Raw genomic sequence first — 19,288 nt, forward strand, 5'->3', positions numbered from 1 at the left:
TTGATGTACTGGGGGTTAGGACTTCAACATTTGGATTTGGAGGGGAACCACCTCAGTTCCACGAACAGAACAAACTGCTGTGTGAGTGCAGCACAGGGCCTCCATCCCAGGCTTGGGACACATGTGGCCTCTTGAGGAAGGGACTTAAACTGCAAGGACTAAAGGGTGAGGCTGGGGGAAGGGCCTGATAAATGACTACAATTCTGTGAAGCACAAACCTTGTAGATTTCACTCCTTGACAGTTTCCATTTGTTTTTTGGGTTTTTGTTTTGTTTTGTTTTGTTTGCTTGTTTGACCTTTGGTAGTAATAATTCAGAAAGAGGAACCCAAGCACATAATTCTAAAGTCCAATAGGCTTGGGCAAGCCACGCTTTCTTTATGTTCCAGTTTCCTTAGTGGTAGAACCAAGCAGTTGACACCTACTATTTCTCAGGCCCTAGTATACAATGATTAGAGGGAAATCCCTGCATATATTTCACAGTGACCTCTTAAAATACCGTGTTGACACTTCAGCAGCTTGAAGAAAGGAGGCTTTGGATTCTGTAACCAACTACCATATTTACTTTTGGGTCATTTTTACCAAGATTTCTTCCCTTCCTTTTGTTTTTTTTTTTGAAACGGAGTTTTGCTCTTGTTTCCCAGGCTGGAGTGCAGTGGTGTGATCTCAGCTCACCACAACCTCTGCTTCCTAAGTTCAAGTGATTCTCCTGCTGCAGCCTCCAGAGTAGCTGGGATTACAGGCATATGCCACCACGCCCGGCTAATTTGTTGTATTTTTTTTTTCCAATATGGAGTTTTGCTCTTGTGCAGTCTGGAATGTAATGGCGTGATCTCAGCTCACTGCAACCTTTGCCTCCCGGGTTCAAGTGATTCTCCTGCCTCAGCCTCCTAAGTAGCTGGGATTACAGGCATGCACCACCATGCCGGCTAATTTTGTATTTTTAGTAGAGAAAGGGTGTCTCCATGTTGGTCAGACTGGTCTTGAACTCCTGACCTCAGGTGATCTGCCCACCTTGGCCTCCCAAAGTGCTGGGATTACAGGCATGAAGCACCATGCCTAGCCAACATGTGTGCTGGGATTGAATATTTCTCTAGGATGAATTCCTAGAAGTGGAATTACAGGATCTTGAGTTCATTTCTATGAGGTGTTTTATTTAACAGAGATTTTAGGCAAGTCAAATAAGGCTAATTTTTTTTTTTAGACAGAGCCTCACTCTGTCACCGAGGCTGGAGTACAATGGCATGGTCTCGGCTCACTGCAATCTCTGCCTCCTGGGTTCAAGCAATTCTCGTGCCTCAACCTCTCGAGTAGCTGTGACTACAGGCGCAAGCCACCACACCCAGCTAATTTTTTTGTATTTTTAGTAGAGATGGGATTTCACCATGTTGGCCAGACTGGTCTTGAACTCCTGACCTCAGGTGATCTGTCCACCTAAGCCTCCCAAAGTGCTGAGATTACAAGCATGAGCCACTGAGCCCAGCCCAAATAAGACTAATTTTAAGATATATCCTATCATTTAGAGAGTCTTTGTTGTGTTTTACTTTTCCAAGAGATAGGGTCTCTCTCTCTCTCTTTTTTTTTTTTTTTAAAAGACGGGGTTTCACCATGTTGGTCAGGCTGGTCTTGAATTCCCGACCTCAGGTGATCCTCCGGCCTTGGCCTCCAAAGTGCTTGGATTACAGACGTGAGCCACCATGCCCAGTGATAGGGTCTCTGTCTATCATCCAGGCTGGAGTGCAGTGGTTCAGTCACGGCTCACTGCAGTCTCAAACTCCTGGGCTCAAGCAATCCTCCCTTCTCAGCCTCCTGGGTAGCTAGGACCATAGGTGTGTGCCACCACACCTGACTTATTATTTATTTGTTTATTTTCTTGAGACAGAGTCTCACTCTCGCCCAGGCTGGAGTGCAGTGGCATGATATCGGCTCATTGCAACCTCCACCTACCTGGTTCAAGTGATTTTCCTGCCTCAGCCTCCTGAGTAGCTGGGATTACAGGCGCACACCCCCATGCCCGGCTAATTTTTGTATTTTTAGTACAGCCGGGGTTTCACCACGTTAATCAGGCTAGTCTTTTTTTTTGTTTTTGTTTTGTTTTGTTTTGTTTGTTTTTTTGAGACGGAGTTTCGCTCTTGTTACTCAGGCTGGAGTGCAATGGCGCGATCTCGGCTCACCGCAACCTCCACCTCCTGGGTTCAGGCAATTCTCCTGCCTCAGCCTCCTGAGTAGCTGGGATTACAGGCACGCGCCACCATGCCCAGCTAATTTTTTGTAGTTTTAGTAGAGACGGGGTTTCACCGTGTTGACCAGGATGGTCTCGATCTCTTGACCTCATGATCCACCCGCCTCGGCCTCCCAAAGTGCTGGGATTACAGGCTTGAGCCACCGCACCCGGCTTTTTTTTTTTTTTTTTTAAATAAAGATGGGGTTTCACCATGATGGCCAGGCTGGTCTTGAACTCCTGACCTCAGGTGATCCACCCACCTCGGTCTCCCAAAGTGCTAGGATTACAGGCATGAGCCACTGCGCCCGGCCCATCAGGCTAGTCTTGAACTCCTGACCTCAGGTAATACACCTGCTTTGGCCTCCCAAAGTGCTGGAATTACAGGCATGAGGCACCGTGCCCAGCCATTTTTAAATAATTTTTTTGTCGAGACAGGGTCTCATTATGTTGACCAGACTGGTCTCAAACTTTTGTGCTCAAGCTGCCTGGGACTCCCAAAGTGTTGAGATTATAGGCTTAAGCCACCATACTCCATAGCACACAGTAATTTTTAAAAAGTTGGTCAATTGCTAGAGCAGTATGTGTCTCCTTTTTCTTCTTTAATGAGCTCTGATTGGCTGGGAAGCCAGCCAGCACTGGCTCCCTCCTTCCTGCCTGTCCCTGCAGCTGTGTGATCAGTTGGGGAAGGCCGAAGTACAGGGCCTTGGGCATCCCTCTGGGTGCGGGGGCCCTGGTGGCTACAGTGCCTCCAGCCAGCAGCGTGGGCTCAGAATGAGCTATTTCAGATTGGCATTTGTTTTCTCAAGGGCTTGAAATTGAAGTGGGATTGCAGCAGTTTTCACTCTCCTTCATGTTTCTTTTTGCAGAATCCTATTGTGCAAACCAGATATTCAACAAAAATCAGATCCTGATAGCTGTATTCGGTGCTTAAAATCTCAAACTGCTCTAAATTATTAAATAGTTCTCCTACACAAGGAAAGTGTCCGGCACAAATTATCTGTAACTTTTCATTCGGAACCTCATTTTTTTCATGGTGGGTCATGATGTGTCATTTACCTGCCCAGATTCCAATAAAGATAGTTTGTTTTTTTCAGGACACAGGGGTTAACCCTTGAGGCATGTCTTTCTGTAGGTCGTATTTAATAAAGTTAGTACAACCCCTCAAGCCCCTCTTTTTTCACCCTCTTACTTTTGTGTTATGAGTATTCACAGAATCTGGATCTGCCAGCTACTTCTGTTTGAAGTTGAAGACTTGGCAAAATTATACATCCAGCAGGCAAGAAATAAAGTGGAGATGTCTCACAAGTAACAGTGAAATCTGTTGCGTTGTTTTAAGTCTTTACTGAAAAAAAAGTCCTACTAAATATTGTCTTGGCAACTATAAATGTATTTTAGCAATGATAAAAGCCTTTAGAGTAACAGTTAAGCTATCTGAAACCTAATGTCTGTCTGTCTGCCACTCTTAATTATATATATTTACATTTTATATCGCACTATTCATTAAATGCCATGCAATTTTCCATTTGACTTTTTACATTTAGTGTTTCAGTGTTTTATATGGGTCAAGTAGCCAATTTCCCCGCTGCTACATTTTACTCAGGTAAAACTGAAAGTGAGTTGACTACATCAATGGCAGCAGCTCTAATTTGAAATATTGAAAAATGCATTTTTAATTAAGCAACTTCAAATTGAGCAGACCTCTAAAAACCAGGTTGTTAATTTCCCAGGTCTTTATACACACATCCATTTGAACCATGAACTGTTATGGTGCTCTCACAACTATTATGTCTTGAAGTTTCCAAAATTATATACTATTCCAGTACATTTATTTTCACCCTTATGCATTATTTTCCTCCTCCATATAAAAAAGAAAACCACGTAGAAACATAGAAAACCAGGCCGGCCGCGGTGGCTCACGCCTATAATCCCAATACTTTGGGAGGCCGAGGCGCGTGGATCACGAGATCAAGAGATCAAGACCATCCTGGTCAATATGGTGAAACTCCGTCTCTACTAAAAACACAAAAATTAGCTGGGCATGGTGGCGCAGCCTGTAGTCCCAGCTACTCAAGAGGCGGAGGCGGAGGTTGCCTGAGCAGAGATCGCGCCATTGCACTCCAGCCTGGGTAACAAGAGCGAAACTCCGTCTCAAAAAAAACAAAACACACACACACACACACACACACACACACACACACACAGAAAACCATCTGAAGGTAGGTGATTTCCTTTCTTGGATAGCAATGAATTTTATTTCTATTAATAACTTACTTGAAACAAGCCACTTTAAGTAGATAGATCCATTTATGCAAATATAAGAAACATACTTTTACAATAACACTCAAGGTCAGTTTGAGTTTCCTGAAAGTTGTTTTGAACAAAAGTCAGCTATTATCAGTTCAATTATTGTATTTGACAGAAATCTTTTGTTTCAAACAATATGAACACAGAAATGTTAATTTCTGTTTCTAATGTTTTATTATTTAAAATTTCTCCTTTAAAACCTGAGTTGTTCTTGTAAAAGACTGGTTAAACATATGTCCCCTCACTACACACATTTCGTCTAGTCCTCTTTCCAAAAATGTAACAAGGTCGATTTACATTCTTAAAGCACCACAGCAAAGTGGTTTAAATGCAAAATGTGCTTAAATGCTACTTAACTATTCCTAACTCTTCTACTGGGAAATCCTAGAAAACTGAACTAATGAAATGCAACTTCTACTTTAAAAATTCTAATTATAACTATCATATTAAGTTGAAGGTGAGAATAAAACTGGTGTATCTGTTAACTAAGGCGATGTACTGTGTCTTACGTGTTATTTAACGTACAAGTGTAAAAGTCAAGTTCCCCGCAGAAATCGAAGTGCCTCCACTCAGTCATCTGAGAATGTATAAATTAACCATTCTCCCCCAAGCCGTCCTCCTCCCTTCTTCCCTCCGCCCTATTTTGAATGTAGATAGGGCGACCCAAGTCTTTTGAATTTGAAGGGCTGCTATCTCGGCCCCATTCTTCTCATCATCCTGTTTTGAATGACACTGAGCACGTATAGATTCTTCTTATAAAGGCACCCCCTGGAGCAGGGCTCGGTTCTTCAGCCTGCTTGCTAATTTTGCACAGCAATTAGTATTGACTTCTCTAAACCAGCAATCCAAATACAGCTCGAGAATGATTAGTACTGACTTCTCTAAACCAGTGATCGAAACAGAGCTCGAGAATGTTCCACGTAGTTCCTCAAAGGTCTTAGATAACTTAACCCTATACCTTTTGATTTCAAGCCCGAAGGGGAGGAACTTGCATAATTACTAAATTCTAAATTGAAGTGGTCTGGAGAAGGATACGGTAATGCCAAACTATACGTTAATTCAAACCATCGCCGCGACTGGGCAGCAAGGAACCAGCATATGCCTTCTTTTAAAAATCTATTCTACCTATTCACTGACCCAGGGCCGGGCCACATGGTCCTCCCTTGCAGCCAGTCAGCTGTGAGCAGCAGATGGGGTCATTTGCATTTTTCTTTTTATACTTTCTTTGATCGGCAAATTAAAGGATTTTTCTTAAATTTACATTCTCATTGTTTGCCTAAAATACAAACGTGGCTAAACTGTTGAATTGGGCTTCCCTGACTCTCCCCAAGCACCTCCCCCTCCCCCGCCAGGCACTGAGACTTGAGAAAATACCCGGGGGGGTAGATTTCATATTTATCAACTGGGAATCTACAGTCCGCGAGTTTAGGAGTAGACAGAATCAGCCTTTGAGTTGGTGACTCGTGTTTTTCTATTTTAGGCGCTCGGCGCAGACAGCCCGTGGGTTTGTTTGTGGGGGGGGGTGTGTGTGAGAGAGCGCGCGCGCTTCCGAAGCTCTGGTTCCGCAGCCTCAAACCCCAAAACTTCGAGTTGCAAGTAGCAGGCAGATTTTAGCTCCCAGGCTCACAACAGAGGGCGGCCACCGTGCAGGGGGAGTGGCCAGAGCCAGCTTTTCCCAGCGCCAGGGTCGCTCTCCCGCGTCCCGCCGGACTCCATGCCGCCCCGCGGGGCCGCAGGAGCCACCCGGGCCCGGGCGCCCCAAGGTCTTTGTGCCGGTCGCGGCGCGGGAAGACCGGGCTCGGGGGCCTGGGCCGCGGTCCAAAGGCCAAAGATGCGGGAGAGGCGTGGGCGCCAGGCGGGAGACGCTCCGCACAGTCGCCGTCCCGCAAGGGGCAAAAAAAGTAGAAAAACAGGCGTTTGGGTCCAAACTCTCGGGTCTGAGAAACCACGTTCCCGAGGACGGACTCGCGGGGGGAGGACACACGGGGTGCAGGGGACATTGTTCACGACGCCCGCCAGCGCGCCGTGGGTGCGCGGCCGCCGCCCCCGCCCCGGGCAGCCAGCGCGGGCCCACGTGGAGCAACGGCGCCGGCCGAGCGCGCCGGGCCGCCTGGGTCCCCGGAGTGCGCGCCCGATCTCCCCGCCGCGGCCGTTCACGCCCGAGCGCCGCCGCCGGTCCCGCGTGTGCCCCGCTGAGGGGGAGGGGCGGGCCGGGGGTGGGGGCGGAGGGGTTGTGGTTCCACTGCAGCGGGGGCTCCTGTGTCCTTGTGCGGAAATGACACACGGAGTCCCGTCACGTCACGCGAGAGCGCAGCGCACGGACACACACAAAGAGAGGGGAAAATACACGGTGCCCGCCCGCCCGCCGCCCCCAGCGCCTCCCAGGGCCGCCCTGGCCAGGCCCTCCGCGCGCGGCCCCCACTCCCCGGCCCCGCGCCCTCCCCCCCACGTGGCGCCCAAACTCGGCGCGGGCCCGCCAGGCAAAGTACAGAACTCGCGTCCCAGGTAAGTGCGGGGCGGATCGAGCCGGCCGCGCGGCGGCGGCGACGTTGGCGGCTCCGGGGAGGGCGGCCGGGAGAGTGCCCGCAACATCCATGCCGGGTGGGGGCGGGAGCAGGGGAGGGGAGGTGGAGGGGGGCTGCCCGGAGCGCGCCCGCCGGGAACAGCGCCCACCCCCGCGCGGGGTCGAGCCACCGGAACGGGCGCCAGGCGCCCACGGGCTCACCGCGCCCATTGTGCTGCGCGCCCCTTTGTGCCCGCTTGGAACGCGGCGGCTCCATGGCGTTCCGGGGAGCACGCGCGCCGCGCGGGGGCGGGGGGTTCGCGCGGTGGAACCGTCCGCGCCACCGCCGCCGCCCGCCCCACTCGCGCCGCGCGCCGGCCCCGCACCCCCGCCGGGCGCCGCGATGGAGCAGCCGGGGCGGCCAGAAGGCTCTGCGGTGCCCGCGGCGGCTCGGCGCTCGCGTTCTGCCGGGCTGTGTCGGGGCACGGCTCGGTGTGTGGAAGGGGGTGTCGGAGCCGGAGCAGGGGGCGGAGACTGGAGGGAGATGCCGGGCGGCGAGCGGGAGGCCGGGGGAGCCGCCGCTCCGAGGAACGAAGCCTGCGGCGGCTGCAAATGGAACGAGGCCGGCCCGCGGCGGCGGCGGCCGGGAGCGGAGAGGGACGGGGCCCCGCCGCTAGGGGGCGCAGCGCTCCCTTCCCGGCCGTTCCACGGCGGTTCGCGGTTCCCGCTGCCCGGGAGCTGGAGGCGGGCCCGGCGCCTTGGGTGTGCACCCGGGCTGGCGCGAGGCCTGGCCAGCCGGCCGCAAAGCTAAAACCTGGGGCGCTTGCCGCTCCTCGTGACCGCCCTTTTCCTCTGTATTGTAAACGTGATTTCCCACGCATGCTTTGCCCTCGCCTCATCCGTGAACTGTGCAGCACCGATTTGGAGGTCCTCGTGTGCTTGTTTACCTTCGTTTCCCTATGTAGATATTTTAAATAAGGTGTTTTTACAGAGGTTAGAGTTTTGATTGCTCAGGTGGTCTTTCTGGAAGACTTCTGCGCATAAAGGGTAACCCGATAAGAGTGCTGGGAGGAACACGGTTATTCACTGGAGGTGGAAATGTGCAGCTTCCTCTCCTTAAAGTAACTTTTGAATTGTCAAATACAAATGTTCAACATGCCACAAGGCAGCGCGGCGTAGAGTGCCAGAAAGCTACAGTTGCAGGAAACTGAGGCAAGGAAGTGAGTCCTTCAGGCTAGCCATGTATACAAACGGCCGGGATAGAGGACAGTCTTGTTACCCGCTCCCCACTTCCATCCACCCTTGCAGTCCCTTTTGCTGTTTTTAAACCATTCATTCCTAGATTTTGGCTTTATATCACCATACAACACCCTGTCAAGCTTCCCTCAGTACTGTGACTTGCGCAAGATTTTGTATCTCCCTCACAGTTTCACATCCCCAGCCTCCCACCCAGTGTCTGATAACTAGTAGGCGCTCAATGTATATTTTCTAAATGAATGGAAAAAGCCTCTTGGATTGCAGAGGAAAGATGGAGCCACAGCGGCCAGTTGCTGCTGGGGAGTTAGCTAGTGTCTATGTGGCCCTTAAAATCTGTCACCTAAGCACCCTGTCATGGAACATGAGTTTCTTTCTTTTTTTTTTTTGAGACAAGAATCTTGCTCTGTCGGCAGGGCTGCAGTGCAGTGGCTCCATCTCGGCTCACTGCAACCTCCACTTCCCAGATTCAAGCGATTTTCTTGCCTCAGCCTCCCGAGTAGCTCGGATTACAGGCCATGTGCCACCACACCCAGCTAATTTTTGTATTTGTAGTAGAGACGGAGTTTCACCATGTTGCCTAGGCTGGTCTCCCAACCTAAGGTGATCTGCCTGCCTCGGCCTCCCAAAGTGTTGGTATTACAGGCGTCAGCCACCATGCCCAGCGGGAACATGTTTTTTTTTTTTTTTTTTTTTTTTAAGCCAGAGATCCTATCTTCTTGCTGAAGAACTAATTTAACAGGAAAGGTTTTTTTTTTTTTTTTTTTTTTGAGACAGAGTCTTGCTCTGTCACCCAGGCTGGGATGCAATGGTGCAATCTCGGCTCACTGCAACCTCCACCTCCTGGGTTCAAGTGATTCCCCTGCCTCAGCCTCCTAAGTAGCTGGGACTACAGGCAAGTGCCACCACACCCAGCTAATTTTTTGTATTTTTAGTAGAGATGGGGTTTCACTGTTTTAGCCAGGATGGTCTCTATCTCCTGGCCTCATGAACCTCCCACGTTGGCCTCCCAAAGTGCCGGGATTACAGGCATGGGCCACCATGCCCGGCCTTAACAGGAAAGTTTTATGTGGTTCCACCCACCTTCCCCATGCCCCGAAAGAAGACAGGCCAGTTAGGACCTGGCAGACAAGACAGTCAGCATCCCAGCAGTCTATTAAAAGGTGCTATATTGACATATTTTCTTTACACCCTCTCCCTTTGGGTCCTTTCATAGCTTCTGAGCACCCCTGTGTGAGCAAAAGCAGAGCAGAATGTCCAATAATTACAGAAAGAAAAACTGGAGTGAGGCCTGACACAGGTTTGATTAGGTGAAAATGTAATATCCTATATTAATGTCTCAGGCTGCTGCTTTTTATAGCTGCCTAGAAAGCCTCTGGAAGCAATGAAAAAGAAAACAACATGTTTATATGAATTGTATTGACACCATGATGAAAAGTTTAAATACCACAAATTGTATAATGTAGAAACATTAAGTGTGAAAGTTGCTAGCCAGCCAACAAAAATGATTTGGTGTTTGTATATGGGAGGCTGGGATGTAGTATTTTTTCCCGGTGTTTAAATTTATTTATTTATTTATTTGAGACGGCCTCACTCTGTTGCCCAGGCTGGAGTGCAGTGAGGTGATCTTGGCTCACTGCTATCACTGCCTTCCAGGTTCAAGTGATTCTCCTGCCTCAGCCTCCCAAGCAGCTGGGATTACAGGTGCATGCTACCACGCCTGGCTGATTTTTGTATTACTTTTTATTTTTTTTTTTTGAGACGGCATTTCGCTCTTGTTACCCAGGCTGGAGTGCAATGGCGCGATCTTGGCTCACCGCAACCTCTGCCTCCTAGGTTCAAGCAATTCTCCTGCCTCAGCCTCCTGAGTAGCTGGGATTACAGGCACGTGCCACCATACCCAGCTAATTTTTTGTATTTTTAGTAGAGATGGGCTTTCACCATGTTGACCAGGATGGTCTCGATCTCTTGACCTCGTGATCCCCCTGCCTCGGCCTCCCAAAGAGCTGGGATTATAGGCGTGAGCCACTGTGCCCGGCCCCCAATTTTTGTATTTTTAATAGAGATGGGGTTTCACCATGTTGGCCAGGCTGGTCTTGAACTCCTGACCTCAAGTGATCCACTGGCCTCAGCCTCCCAAAGTGCTAGTATAGGCATGAGCCATGGCACCTGGTCTGGTGGTTAATTTTTGTGTTAAGTGATAGATTTTGGTTGCTAATCTAATTGCATCATACCCGTCATTGGCTAAAGTAAGCTTAGGGAATTAATTGTAGAATTAATCTTTGGAATGGGGAATCTATCCTGTATTCTTTTAGTGGTGTTTATAGGGATGTGTACATGTGTTAACTTTTTTTTTCCAGAGATGGAGTCTCACTCTGTCGCCTAGGCTAGGTGCAGTGCCACAATCTCACCTCACTGCAACCTCCGCCTCCCTCTCCCTTTGGATCCTTTCTTGGCTTCTAAGAGGGTTCAAGTGATTCTCCTGTGTCACCCTCCCTAGTAACTGGGATTATAGGCATGCACTACCATGCCCAGCTAATTTTTCTATTTTTAGTAGAGACGGGGTTTCACCATATTGGCCAGACTGGTCTCAAACTCCTGACCTTAGGTGATCTGCCTGCCTCAGCCTCACAGTGCTGAGGTCACAGTTGTGAGCCACCGCACCTAGCCAACGTGTTATCTTTCATAGAACTCGACACCCCCAGAGAGTCAGTTTTACTGTGGGAATTTTTGAGGCAGGGTCTCTCTCTTTCGCCCAAGCTGGAGTGCAGTGGCACAATCTCGGCTCATTGCAACCTCTGACTCCCAGGCTCAAGTGATCCTCCCACCTCAGCCTCCTAAGTAGCTGGGACTACAGGTATGTGCCATTACACTTGGCTAATTTTTTAGTTTTTAATAAAGATGGGGTTTCACCATGTTGGCCAGGCTGGTCTCGAACTCCTGAGTGCAAGTAATCTGCTTGCCTCAGCCTCCCAAAGTGCTGGAATTGCAGGTGTGAGCCACCATGCCTGACCAGGATAAATTTTTTTTTTGTTTTGTTTTTGTTTTTGTTTTTTTTTTTTTTTGAGACGGAGTTTCGCTCTTGTTACCCAGGCTGGAGTGCAATGGCGCGATCTCGGCTCACCGCAACCTCCGCCTCCTGGGTTCAGGCAATTCTCCTGCCCCAGCCTCCTGAGTAGCTGGGATTACAGGCACGCACCACCATGCCCAGCTAATTTTTTGTATTTTTAGTAGAGACGGGGTTTCACCATGTTGACCAGGATGGTCTCGATCTCTTGACCTTGTGATCCACCCGCCTCGGCCTCCCAAAGTGCTGGGATTACAGGCTTGAGCCACCGCGCCCGGCCCGATAAATTTTTTAAATGAGACTTAAATCACTAGATGCGGTGGCCCATGCCTGTAATCACAGCACTTTGGGAGGCCAAGGTGGGTAGATCACCTGAGGTCAGGAGTTCAAGACCAGCCTGACCAACATGGCGAAACCCTGTCTCAACTAACAATACAAAATTTAGCTAGGTGTGGTGATGGGTAATTCCAGCTACTGGGGAGGCTGAAGCGGGAGAATTGCTTGAACCCAGGAGGAGGAGGCTGCAGTGAGCCGAGAACGTGCCACAATTCACTCTAGCCTGGGCGACAAAGCAAGACTTTGTCTCAAAAAGAAAAGAAAAAGAAAGTCACACAAAAAAATGTGCTAAAAACAGATTTTTTGTGTGTGCTTCGTACCACCTTGCTCTGACAGTCTCTCTCCCTCCAAATTTCATAATGCTCTTCTCCCACTTCTGGTACACCAGGATTTCTTACAACATCAGTTTCAACCCAGAGCTCTTGTGGTTTCTGGGATTAGCTACCACAAGTTCCCCACATGTGCTACACTAAGAGCTCTCCATGCCAGTATCCGGCCTTCAGAGTGTTAAACATGAGAGGGGCTGTTGTAGAGTGGCAGTGAATGCTTTGCATGCTAGTCTGTGAATTTTGTATGAAAACCACTTTTACAAGAGTATTGTAAAAGTATTATTGGTTTAGAGCTGAATTTTTCTTAGCGGATTACATGATACCATGCTCTCCCTCCATTTTTTGTAAGACAGGATCTGGCTATTTTGACCAGGCTGATCTTGAACTCCTAGGCTCTAGCAATGCTTCCGCCTCATCCCATTGAATAGCTGGGACTATGGGTACACACTACTGTACCCAGCTTCTTTTTTTGACGGTCTTGCTCTGTTGCCCAGGCTGGGGTGCAATGGCAGGATCTCAGCTCATTGTAGCCGCCACCTCCCAGGTTCAAGGATTCTCCTGCCTCAGCCTCCTGAATAGCTGGGATTACAGGCCTGTACCACCATGACCGGCCAATTTTTGTATTTTTAGTAGAGATGAGGTTTTGCCATGTTGACCAGGCCGGTCTTGACAGATTTTGTAAAAAATACAAAAATTAGCCAGGCATGGTGGCGCACGCCTGTAGTCCCAGCTACTCGGGAGGCTGAGACAGGAAACCCCGGGATGCAGAGTTGCAGAGGGCTGAGATCGCACCACTGTACTCCAGCCTGGGCAACAGAACGAGACTCCATTTCAAATAAATAAATAAATAAGCCCTCTTAATTTTTTTTTCTACCCATGGCCATCCCTCCTCTTGTGTAGTTTTCAGCTATCTCTGACTAGTGAAATGCAGTTGTGTCAGTATCAGTAAGGGCATTGATGGCTCAATTGATTAAGTCACTTACTGGCCTTTTCTTGTATGTCAGGGGCTGTTGGTTTGCGCATGGAGCTAGCAAAGCGAAGCACCAAGGCTTACTTAGGATTGGGGGTGCAGTGTACTCCAGACTGCCCCAAACCCTAATTAGCTTGTGTGGTCACAAGACAAAACACTTGAAAAAATGGGAAGTGCAGAGGAAGCTCAGCTTATACCTGCTAGGAAAATTAGTCACCGTTGTGCAGTCGGTCATGTGGCTGGATGCCAAAATTCGAGGTCCCTCCTTTCACCTGGAGCCTCAGCTTCTGCATGCCAGAGATGATAAGCAGAGTTTCCTGTGGGCGATGTGAGGAGGTAGCCCTCCTCAAGGCCGGGAGAACGTAAGTGGAACTTCTTAGCTGAGGAACATGGCACATTTACTCAGACTCAGAAGATGCAAGTGACCAAAGATTAAGATGCCAAATCACAGGCATGCAGGCAGGGTTGCGTGCTGGGCTGTGTGCTGGAAGACGAGGTTGTGCTCTGACTGAATAAGGAAGGCAGCTACAATTACAGCTTTAGAAAAACTCGGGGGAAAATTGCCCTGGTTTTGTGAGGACTGGTATTTTTCAAACTGAGTTAGCAGATGTGTCTAAAAATAAAAACAAATTGCGAACATGTCCTGCAAGTCCCTTGGGCAGGATGCCACTGCCAAGGGGGCTGGGTCCCGAGAGCCTCGAGGCTCCCAGCCGGTCCTGTGAACCCAGAGACCAGCTGCACCAGAGCGGATGGCATGGGAACATTTTTCCTGTCCTCAGGGAGAACACTTTATTTGGTTTCATCCCCCTCCCTCCAGTTTCTGTGTTTCATTGGAAAGAAAAGTTATTAAACCTTTTTAATCCATTAAGCCATTTTATTTGATTTGCAGTTCTTTTTTTTTTGAGACAAGAGTTTCACTCTTGTTGCCTAGGCTGGAGTGTAAAGGTGTGATCTCGGCTCACCACAACCTCTGCCTACCAAGTTCAAGTGAGTCTCCTCCCTCCCAAGTAGCTGGGATTACAGGCATGTGCCACCATGCCCCGGTGATTTTGTATTTTTGGTAGAGACAAGGTTTCTCCATGTTGGTCAGGCTGGTCTCGAACTCCTGGCCTCAGGTGATTCACCTGCCTTGGCCTCCCAAAGTGCTGGGATTACAGGTGTGAGCCAATGCACCTGGCCTTGATTTGCAGTTCTTTTTTTTTTTTTGAGACGGAGTTTCACTCTTGTTGCGCAGGCTGGAGTGCAATGGCGCGATCTTGGCTCACCGCAACCTCCGCCTCCTGGGTTCAGGCAATTCTCCTGCCTCAGCCTCCTGAGTAGCTGGGATTACAGGCATGCGCCACCATGCCCAGCTGATTTTTTGTATTTTTAGTAGAGACGGGGTTTCACCATGTTGACCAGGATGGTCTTGATCTCTTGACCTCGTGATCCACCCGCCTCGGCCTCCCAAAGTGCTGGGATTACAGGCGTGAGCCACCGCGCCCGGCCAATTTGCAGTTCTTAAACATTTACTATATGGCCAGGCATGGTGGCTCACGCCTGTAATCCAGTCACTTTGGAGGCCAAGGCGGGCGGATCACCTGAGGTCAGGAGTTCAAGACCAGCCTGACCAACATGGTGAAACCCCATCTTTATAAAAAAAAAAAAAAAAGAACATTCACTATATAAATGCAGTTTAGGCTGGGCGGTGTGGCTCACGCCAGTAATCCCAGCACTTTGGGAAGCCAAGGCAGGCGGCTCACTTAAGGCCAGGAGTTCAAGACCAGCCTGGCCAACATGGCAAAACCCCTGTCTCCACCGAAAATACAAAAATCAGCTGGGCATGGTGGTGCACACCTGTAATCCCAGCTACTTGGGAGGCTCAGGCAGGAGAATCGCTTGAACCCGGGAGACAGAGATTATAGTGAGCCGAGATCTCACCACTACACTCTAGCCTGGGAGACAGAATGAGACCTTGTCTCAAAAAATAAGTAAATAAGAAATGCACTTTGGAGATCTTTTAAAAAGAAAAGCTTTCTAGTAGGTAACATTGAGTGCTATATGTCAGGCACTTTCTCCTTTGTAATTTTCACAAAAACTTTATGAGGCGCAGTAGATGTGTCCAGCTCCCATTACGGAATACGGCTTGTATTGGTAGGTAAACAGCTGGTCTGGTGTTAGATGCTAAATATGTTAACTGGATTAAAAGCTCTTTTTGGGCCAGGTGCAGTGGCTCATGCCTGTAATCCCAACAACACTTTAGGAGGCCGATATGGGTGGATCAACTGAGGTCAGGAGTTCGGGACCAGCCTGGCCAACATGATGAAACCCCATCTTTAATAAAAATACAAAAATTAACTGAGCGTGGTGGCACACGCCTGTAATCCCAGCTACTTGGGAGACTGAGGCAGGAGAATCACTTGAACCTGAGAGGCTGAGGTTGCAGTGAGCTGAAATCACATCACTGCACTCCAGCTTGGGCAACAGAGTGAGACTTCGTCTCAAAAAAGAGAAAAAGCCCTTTTTGAAAACTGGGCTGGGTTGAGGGCGGGTGTGGTGGCTTGCACCTGAAATCCGAGCTCTTTGGGAGGCTGAGGCAGGAGGGTTGCTGGAAGCCTGGAGTTTGAGACCAGCTTGGGCAACACATGGAGACCTTGTCTCTACAAAAAATAAAAAAATTAGCTGGGTGTGGTGGCATGCACCTGTAATCTAGCTACTGACAGGCTGAGATGGGAGAATCACCTGAGCCCAGGAGTTCAAGGCTATAGTGAGCTCCGATCATACTACTGCGCTCAGCCTGAGTGACAACGAGACCCTCATCTCTGGGGGAAAAAAAAAAAAATGAAAAACTGGATTAAAAGCCGGGGTTTAATCCAGTTCCATCTAACTCCAAAGTTTAGTAGAGAATTCCGTTTTCTTTGGGGTCACCTGCACTGGTTCCTGCCTTTGTCTCGGGCTGGCCCATCTGGCTAGTTGACTTGCTCATGCACCTGTGCCCAGCTCACAGCTGGGAAAGAAAGCCAGGAGGTCATGGCCCATTCCTGAGTCCCAGCTTCCTTGGAAGGCCGGAATGAAGCGCTCACGCCGGGAGTCTCCTGAAGTCCTTTCTTGCTCCTTGGTCTCGGTAGCATCCCTCATGCGACACAGATGGGGCCCCCCTGCCCACACCGATTGTTCCCTGTCTGCATAAGCAGCAGCCCTTGTGGGGACTGTGGGGGTTGACATGTAAAACACTTAGAATGCAGAGCCTGTGCCACATAAATACTAGCTGCTGTCCCCTTCTGGGTTTAATTTCTAGAAGTCAGTATCACCTGTAGCAGAGAGGTTCCTTGAAATCAAAGCAGACCTGTGGCAACTGTGAAAAGATTGCAGCAAGGTTTAGGTCTTGGTTAAACTTTTAAAATCCTTGAGTTTGTTTTGTTAATGAAATCTTTAAAGTGGTCTGAGCATATTCTCTCCACTTTACCTTTTGTGTGTGGCAGGGGCCACACAGCCACTGTGCTCATTGTCTCGGGTCCCAGTTACATTCCTGTTCCGGGCTCACATTCTTGAGGGAATCTTCTGGTAGTGAGGGTTTGTTTCGGTTTACATATGGAAACAGCTCTTAAGGGCAGGGGGAGTTGCCCTGAGCGGCCTGAAGTCAGGGCTGCTGGGGCCAGGCCCTCCCGGACTGGCACCTCAGCCCGGTGGCAAGGACATCTCTGATCTAGCAGGGTAAAATCCAGAGTCAGCTGGCTGGAATTTGAACCTCGAGGTTGCAGGAAGCCTAAGTACTTCCCATTTGTGGGCCTGCTGCCTGTCCTGTGTGACTCCCCGGCCCGCAGGCCTTTAGCAGCTCCAATTAGGCTCATGCTGCGGTGACTGACTATTGGAAGAACTTGATAGAAAGGTACCCTGGACTACTCCCAGCCACCTGTGGGTACACTGGAGAACGTGTTCCTTTGGAAATCTGTGGGCTGGGCAGGGAAGAGGCCAGTGATCCTGCCAAGGGCCTTGCCAAGGAGTGCCACATCAGCAGCTGCCCCCTACTTAGATCACCATGTCATCTGCCATCCCAGTTTTTTTTTTGTTTTTTTTTGAGACAGAGTTTCGCTCTTGTTGCCCAGGCTGGAGTGCAATGGCGCGATCTCGGCTCACCGCAACCTCCGCCTCCTGGGTTCAGGCAATTCTCCTGCCTCAGCCTCCTGAGTAGCTGGGATTACAGGCACGCACCACCATGCCCAGCTAATTTTTTGTATTTTTAGTAGAGACGGGGTTTCACCATGTTGACCAGGATGGTCTTGATCTCTTGACCTTGTGATCCACCCGCCTCGGCCTCCCAAAGTGCTGGGATTACAGGCGTGAGCCACCGCGCCCAGCCCCAATTCTTTTTTTTTAGAGACAGAGTCTCGCTGTATTGCTCAGACTGGAGTGCAGTGGTGAGATCTCAGCTCACTGCAACCTCCGCCTGCCAGGTTCACGTGATTCTCCTGCCTCGGCCTCCTGAGTAACTGGGATTAGAGGCTCGTGCCACCATGCCCAGCTAATTTTTGTATTTTTTTTGTTTTTGTTTTTTTTTAAATGGCTAATCAGCATAATTTTTGTATTTTTAGTAGAGGCAGGATTTCACTATGTTGGCCAGGCTGTTCTAGAACACCTGACCTGAGGTAATCCGCCCATCTTGTCGGCCTCCCAAAGTGTTATTGGGATTACAGGTGTGAGCCAGTGTGCCCAGCCCCATCCCAGTTATTTTTATTTTTTTTATTTATGTATTTATTTTTGAGACAGAGTCTTGCTCTGTTTTCCAGGCTGGAGTGCAGTGGCATGATCTCAGCTCACTGCAATCTCTGCCTCCTGGGTTCAAGCGATTCTCCTGCCTCCGCCTCCCCAGTAGTTAGGATTACAGATTCACGCCACCAGGCCTGGCTAATTTTTTTGTAGTTTTAGTAGAGATGGGGTTTCGCCATGTTGGCCAGGCTGGTCTTGAACTCCTGACCTTATGTGATCTGCTCACCTCAGCTGCCTAAAGTGCTGGGATTACAGGCATGAACCACCACACCTGGCCTTATTTTACAAACATTCTTAGCTTGTTGCTGTTTGTGGACATAACAGAATGTGACTTGGCTGTGCAGTAAAGGTCACTATGCTTTTTATTTATCATTAAAAAAAAATCAGTATCAAAGAATTGTACATTCACTGTAGAATTCTTTGGAAAGTAGAGGACAACATAAAGGAAGAGTCATCCATAATCCTCCTAATTGGAGATAGTTAACATTTTGGCATATATCCTTTTTGCTGCTTTATGGCATTTTTAAATTACATAATTGAGATATCCCCAATGAACTTTGAAGTATGTTGTTGACTGGGTAACTTTGTCATGAGCAATTGATTCTAAATCTTTACACATAATTTAATGCTCAGCTTTTTCTGTCAATAGAGGTTTTGAACTCATGTTGAGAAAATGTGTAGAAGCTGACTTCCTAACTTTGTATGATGAAGGAAAACAATAATAATCAAAGATGATTTCAGTGTAGGTCACATTTAGTTTGTTCTCTTTTCTCTGCAGCTCTTTGTGGAATTCATCGGTAAAAATGGTTAATAGTTAAGTAGGTTTTCCTGCACCAGGATTTCCGACCTTACAGCCTGGCCCTAGTGTTCTGCTTGTGCTTATGTTATCACTGCCTGCTAAGAGAGAGAGACAGAGCGAGCGAGCAAGAGCAGGAGACCCCCTGGCCCAGGCTCTTTGCCCTCTGGCCTTTGCTAATTTCTGTGGCTTCTTATTAGAAGTTCCTTTTTAATTTTTTTTGAAACAGGGTCTCACTTTGTTGCCCAGGGTGGAGTGTAGTGGCACAATCTCGGCTCACTACAGCCTCCACCTCCTGGGCTCAAGCGATCCTCTGGTCTCAGCTCCCAAAGTAGCTGGGACTACAGGTGCATGCCACCACACCCAGCTAATTTTTCATATGTTTTTGGTAGAGATGGTGTTTAGACATATTGCTCAGACTGGTCTCGAACTCCTGACCTCAGGTGATCTGCCTGTCTTGGCCTCCCAGAGTGCTGGGATTACAGGCATGAGCTGCTGTGCCCAGCCCAGCACTCCACTTTTGAGGACCACACTTTGAGAACCACTAAGGAATATCTGTGGAAGTACACACAAGAAGGCAAACATAGTTGCCACCAAGACAGTAATGCAGTGACTGGAGGACAGTGGATTTTTTTTTTTTTTTGAGACGGAGTCTTGCAGGGTCGCCAGGCTGTAGTGTGTTGGCGCAATCTCGGCTCACTGCAGCCTTTGTCTTCCAGGTTCCAGTGGTTCACCTGCACCAGCTTCCTGATGGGACTACA

General features: G+C 49.0%; 1 protein-coding gene across 2 annotated transcripts in view; it reads left to right on the forward strand.

The window, feature by feature from the left end:
* Positions 1–6,608: 6,608 nt before the first annotated feature.
* BEND3 (BEN domain containing 3) overlaps positions 6,609–19,288 on the forward strand; it is a 46,696-nt gene continuing 34,016 nt past the window's right edge. Inside the window, exons 1-2 of one of the 2 annotated variants that reach the window (XM_032275126.1) lie at positions 6,793–7,031; positions 15,081–15,118. The gene's annotated coding sequence lies outside the window, so the exon portion shown is untranslated. Of the gene's footprint in view, positions 7,032–15,080; positions 15,119–19,288 lie in introns of both variants that reach the window. The other variant, XM_032275127.1, reaches the window with a different exon arrangement.

Source organism: Sapajus apella, unplaced genomic scaffold (assembly GCF_009761245.1).
Source record: "Sapajus apella isolate SASKATOON/1434 unplaced genomic scaffold, GSC_monkey_1.0 scaffold6, whole genome shotgun sequence".
NCBI lineage: Eukaryota > Metazoa > Chordata > Mammalia > Primates > Cebidae > Sapajus > Sapajus apella.